This window comes from Ictalurus punctatus, unplaced genomic scaffold, assembly GCF_001660625.3.
Source record: "Ictalurus punctatus breed USDA103 unplaced genomic scaffold, Coco_2.0 tig00000011, whole genome shotgun sequence".
In the NCBI taxonomy this organism is placed as follows: Eukaryota; Metazoa; Chordata; class Actinopteri; order Siluriformes; family Ictaluridae; genus Ictalurus; species Ictalurus punctatus.
This window is the reverse complement of record NW_026521095.1, coordinates 436-7,131: the sequence shown is the minus strand read 5'-3', so window position 1 is coordinate 7,131 and position 6,696 is coordinate 436. Positions and strand designations below refer to the sequence as shown.

At 33.1% G+C, this 6,696-nt stretch overlaps 1 long non-coding RNA gene across 1 annotated transcript; it reads left to right on the top strand.

Annotated features, from left to right (window-relative positions):
* Window positions 1–467: 467 nt before the first annotated feature.
* LOC128631115 (uncharacterized) lies at window positions 468–5,162 on the top strand. Its single transcript, XR_008395262.1, has 3 exons — window positions 468–952; window positions 1,373–1,453; window positions 4,278–5,162. It is a non-coding gene; the product is annotated as an uncharacterized LOC128631115 (long non-coding RNA).
* The last annotated feature ends 1,534 nt before the right edge of the window (window positions 5,163–6,696 follow it).

The following is a 6,696-nucleotide window of genomic DNA, read 5'->3' as shown; positions in this document are numbered from 1 at the left end:
TTTTTGCTAATTTTGCAGTTAAATGTAAAAATTGAAATTTTTACTAAACTTATTTAAACAAACACGCATATTTCCAAGCTTAGGTTTAGGTCTTAAAGGGTTAAAGAATAGATCACAGAAACAGACAAATCCTCATGCAAATGTGTGTTTGTATGTGTGTGCATCAACCTGCTTTTTCCTTTTTCTCATTCTTTTCTTGCCATATATTACATGGAGAAATCACTGCAGATATTTACCCAATAGTTACAATCTTTTTGATATGTTTCCTGTAGGTAAAATACTTCCACTTTCCCGTAATTTTTGCGACTAATTTGATTCTTCATCTGAAACACTTCTTCATTTCTGCCACCAGCTGAGAGCAAAAGGTAAGTTCCCAAAGAGGGAAATGGCATAATAAATTGTAATGTAAAACTACATAATAATTTGTAATGCTTTTAAAAAAAAATAAAAATAAAGAAGAAAAGCTTTAGAACACATAATGCATAAAGGATTCTTTTAAGGAAATGGTGTCTGAACTGGACATTTGTGTGTAATTTATGTGTTTATACACATTTATGTAATTTTTAGTATTTCTCAAATACTGGTATGTTTTAGTTTAAGTTATGTAAATTTAAGTCATGAGCATCAACTCTACAACTTTGTGTTAGTATTTTATGGATTGCTTGATTTTTAATGTAAACAAATAATAGTATATTAATTTGTAACAGCAATAAAGATAGTATGGCTTCTTCTTAGATTTCTTGCAGTAGATCTAATTATCTCAAAGGACATCATATCAAAATACTAATGGTGCCATTAGCATAGTATAGAGGTTAGGAATCTCTTACATTGGAAACTTTTACTTTACAGTTGTCTGACCTGAGAACTGAGATCAAGTGATTAAGGAGCACTGGTGCCTCTCTGCATTCTGTGATCCAGTGTGGCCTCTCAAGCTGCCAGTCTGGTCTTTAATGTAAGATTGCCATAGCATTGTACATTGTACTGTACAATAATGTGATTAACAGTATATGAAGGTTCTCCTTTCTTCCCTTTTAAGTGGAAAGTCATGAAGAACCTACATATATTGTCTACAAATGTGTTTCTCTGCTCTGATTTTTCTGAAAGCTTATTTAAAAAAAAAGAAATAAATCACAGAAATCACATCACAAAAAACTGTCATGAGAACTAAAATTTTCAGTAAGATAATTCACCCAACACATGTGATGTGATTAACTTCCACAGTCATTCCTGTAAACTTAAATAATGAATTATTTAGTATTTATTTTGGGACTGATAGCTGTGATTAAGTTTCTTTATTTTAAAAAATACAACACAAAAATAGACATAAATAATATAAAATAATTGTGTTTTAATTTGTGCGTTTTATTTACAGAAGTTCAGTAATTAATAATGTCATCACAAGCAGAACATGAATACCTCTGTTTTGTCACCTGGAACACAAATGGTATAAAAGGTAAAAAAACTTCAAACTCATCGGCAAAGATTTCAAAACTGTTGAACATCCTCAGTAAACTCCAGGCTGACATTGTCTTTATGCAAGAGACACATGTTGGACCCAAGTGTTACCAAATCTTCGAGAAAGTTGAAAAGGAAAACTGGCATGTATTCTTCACTGTATACAGCCCTAAAAGTAAAGGAGTTGCAATACTGATAAAAAAAGGCGTACCATTTGAGTACATATGCCATGATGAAGATTGCAGTGGGGGTTACATTGTGCTCTTCTGTTATCTGTATGGTGAACTATACACTCTTGTAAATGTGTACAATCATAAGGAAGACAGAATTGTCTTGGGTAGACTGAAAGAGTATTTGATAGAGACAGCTGAGGGTGTGCTAGTGGTTGGAGGTGATTTCAACACAGTTTTAGATCCCAGCTTTGATCGGAAACCTTCAACTTCAAGGCATTCACCATTTAGAGCTATTTTAGAAGATTTTGCTGTTTCTCTGAATCTCAAGGACACCTGGTCATATAAATCCCCAACTGAGAAGGGCTTCACACGACGTCAAAATAAGAGTTTCTCCAGATTAGACATGTTTTTCATGCCGGAGGACAAAATTAAACGGGTGTATAACATTATTACTCGTAAACAAGACATTTCTGATCATTATCCTCTTATCCTAAAACTCACCGTTCATAAGAAAACTGAAAAACAAATCCCAAATGTTGCCAAATGGTTGGAGGAAGATAAATTAAATTCTGACGTGACAGCAGGGAAGATTAGTGGAGCAGAAATATTGAGTGTGATCAAGTCTTTAACTAACTCAGAAGAACACAGACTTGATGAATTGGAAGTATACTCCTATAAACGGTTTCAATGTTCATTGACGGAAATCTTAAAGATACACTTCAACATCATGTTAACGAACAAATGTTTATATACGTCTTTTGATGAGTCTTATTGTTCAGGAGACAGACGCATCTTCAATGTGGACTATTTGATATTCACTCAAATTTTGGCCAAGCGCCTTGATGCATTCATTACCCCTTCTTTCAAGGGCAAGATAGAAAAAAATCTTCACACCATGTTCAGCGTGACCTTTGAGGCAGGTGAACAAGAAATCAAGTGGTCTTTCCTGTTAGACACCCTCAACAATCTAAAACAGATCCCCTCTACCCCCCCACCAGACTTCGACATTCTAGACTGCATTCTTCCTAGCGTCCAAAGCTCTAGAGAACTCAGGCGTTTGCGAGTTGGCTGTCCCCTCACCAACACTATCTTCAATCTGGCTCTGAAGCACCTAGAAGATAAGATTTTTTATTTTAAATACAAATGTGAGGAGGTCAGACACTTAAGTGGTAAGCATCATAAGCGCAACTGTAAGGAGATCATGTCTATGGCCACTGTTTGCTATCAAAGACGAGTTCTGCTCATACATACAAAATTAAAAGAGCATGAACTGAATGGTTTCAAAGATCAAGTGAAAAATTCAGGGCTTAAATATAGACTTAAACAAAACACAACATTCTGAGCAGAACACAGAGGACTGTCCAGTATACAATATAAGACCATTATTAAAACATATATATTCATTAGTCAACTTTTTTGCAAACTCAAACTGATGTCAAATTCACAAGCAAATATTTTTTACAGAACTTTTTTTTAGTCAGCTTTATTATTCCTACATTTAAACACAGAATTCACACTGTTTTTTGGCTCTTTGCTGCTGTAATTAAGTAAATTTTGGTGTGGTACATGTGACACTGCCTCCTAGAGGAGTATGTTGCTTATGTTACATGCAAGTATTGATACTTTACCATGTGCAAGCATTAGCATGAGCTCGCCAAAGAATAAATCAGCCTTTATTGATTAAAAAAAAATTCCAGAAATTTGAGTTTTATCAAATAAATAAGACAAAAGGATGTTAAAAAGTCTGTTATTATGAATAGTATTAAATATGGCAGTCCTGCATTTTGCTTCCTTGTAAAATACATTTAAGTTGCTTTCCACTAGATTTTTGGAAACTACATTATTACTGTGCACATATTTTCCTGTATCCCCTTCAATATATTTCTTTATTACTAAATGAGTTGTAACTATTTGTATATGTTAATAATTTGTGTAAAAAAAAATCATTAAGATATAGATTTAAGGCTTATTCAATCTTCAATCTATTTATTTGATGACAAAACATTTGTTAATATTTTAATAATGTATTTGTATTGTTAAACACCAGTTAACATTTAAACATCTGTAATCTATGCTTATATAAGGTATGTAGCTAAAAATCTTGAAATCTTGTTAACAACTGTGCAAGACATGAATTTAGTATTTAGTAGACTTTTTAGCAGTAGCTAAACTTACAATGCCCTCCACTGGTAAATATGAGCAAAGAAGACTGTGAAAAATTCTCTTTATTGTTTAACCATTTTATCTTTTGTTAAACAAAATTCACAAAAAATACTCTACTCTCATGGACATCACACGTTTATCCAAAAAAATATATATCTTTGTTAAATATAGGTCTGCAACAATTATTGACACCCCTATGAATTCATATGAGAAAAATATATTTGAAGTATATTTCCATAGATATTTAAACTATTTTTAGTACACTGGGTGACTAGAAACAGGAAATTGTTCAACCATGACTTCCTGTTTCACAGGGGTATAAATATGAGGTAACACATAGGCCAAATTCCCTTAAACATTCATAACAATGGGTAAGAACAAGGAATATAGCTGTGATGTGTGGCAAAAGGTTGTTGAGCTTCACAAAATGTGAATATGCCATAAGAAAATAGCACAAGCATTGAAAATACTCATTTCCACCTTCAGAGAAATAATTAAGAAGTTCCAGTCAACTGGAAATGTTATGAATCAACCTGGAAGAGGACGTGTGTGTATACTGTCTCAATGTCCTGTGAAGAGGATGGTTTGAGTGGCCAAAAAATCTCCATGGATCACAGCTGGAGAATTGCAGAAGTTAATTGCGTCTTGGGGTCAGAAAGTCTCCAAAACTACAAAACGAAGTCACCAACATCACCACAAACTCAAGTGTCTTCAGTTTGCCAGACACTAGTGGAACTTCTAATGGGATCGGGTTCTATGGTGATGAAACCAAAATAGAGCTTTTTGGCAATAAACATCAGACGTGGTTTTGGCACATACAGAGAGGTAGCCATATGGAAAAGTACCTCATGTCCATGGTTAAATATGGTGGTGGCTCTTTAATGTTCTGGGGCTGTTTTTCTGTCAGAGGACCTGGACATTTTATTAGGATACATGACATCATGGACTCCATCAAATATCAACAGATATTAAATGAAAACCTGACTGTTTCTGCCAGAAAGCTTAAAATGGGCCGTGGTTGGATCTTCCAGCAGGACAATGATCCAAGCATACATCAAAATCAACATAAAAATGGTTTACTGACCACAGAATGGATTCTGTATAGAGGAATGGTCTCAGATCCCTTGCCATGTATTCTCCAACCTCATAAGACGTTAATCATTTAGTTAATGTGTCTAATGATTTGTAAATGTATTTACATTTCCTGTCTATGTTAACACATAATTAACTGAAAAGTGTACATTTATGTTTGGCTAAGTCTTTGCATGACCTTACTTCTCTCCAAATCATATGTATGACACACAAACCCTTCTAGAGAGCTTTTTACAACATCTAATATGACAGAACTTACAACAAATGTATTTCCTCTCTTCTCTGTCCACTAGATTTTATGTCAAAATTTTAGTAGTAGTGTAATAAATGTTGAGACAAGGATATAAGTGTGAATTTAATTATTTTAAACATAAACAGTCCAAAATCCCCAATCACAAACATTTAAAGGTACATTAGTTAAGATTAGCCAAGAATGGAGCTCTGGTGGTTAATTAGGTACAACAAAAATGGATCGATTTTGTCTCCTTGGACCCACTTACAATTCTGGTCCATGTACGTGAAGCACAACTACAGAATGTACAGTGGCCAACACAGTTCAGTTAGATGGGAGTGGGTGTTAGCATAGTCAATTAATCCTGACATGTCGTTTGCCCACTAGGCCACTTATCTTGTTATGGATGTTATAACACTTTCAACACAATATATTTGTTTGAGACTGATTTGCTGTCGTCAAGCGCCATTACCGTCTTGTTTTAATTGAGTTTTTTTCCGTTCAGTAATACCTAGACCACCACTGCAAACACAAGCACTTGTCATTAAAAAATTTTAAAAATGCAAAGAGAATGTAGAGAATATGCAAAGATGGTAATAGTATTTTTTTCCTGTAAAAAAAAAAAAGTTAAAATATTAATATGATGATATATGAAAGATGAAAAGCATTCAAATAAATATCTAATCTAGTAATCTAATCTAATCTAGACGATATCTAATCTAGTAAATTTTCAGTATATTGCTGCAGGTATTGTCTTAGTTGTAATTATCACTTTAATTATTGCAAATTTGGTTTTATTTAACAATATGGCTTCCATACTCATTATTCAGCAGCTTATAAAATAGCTTAAAATTTTTAATATTGTGTCCATTAGTACTTATATGTACACACATTTATGAAACCATGACATATTACATCAAGGTCATGAAATCATAATGTATGCATGGGATATAAGCAAGGTCTGATTAAGATGAGTTTCCTCTGATGTCCTTTATGCAAATCAAACAAACAAGAATGCACCTCAACCTATGGATTGTATCATAAAAAAGTAAAGTTATTTTTTTTCACTGTTCATTTGTCCCATTTATTGTATTAATTGATAATAAAAAGAACAAAAACAACTGCCTGTCATGTTTATTCACTATTATGCTTATTTATTATGTTTAATAAATATATTACATTTAAAAATAAAAAGAGAATAAAAAACACTACTGCCTGTCATAGTTATATGATCTGTTTATTTAAAAAATATAGAAAATAACTATTTCCACAGGCTTTCATTTTCACTGGTTTCCTGTCAGTGTCCTCAAGCTGACTCCTGAGGTAAACAGTCTAAAATGCACTCTGTCTTGCTAGTTTGGGTTTTGGCGAAACTTTCTGAGGAGTAGAAGAAGGTGTATTTTAGAAAGAACAACCATATTTACGCCATGCGTCCCTAAATCAATTAAACAGTCATCAATACATAATTTTCTAATATGTATGTGAATTCATTACATACAAGTTTTTAATTAATACAGTCAATCCACCAAATTCTGTTTTGTTAATGTGTTTTCTGATTTGTCGTTGTGTTTTCTGATTTGT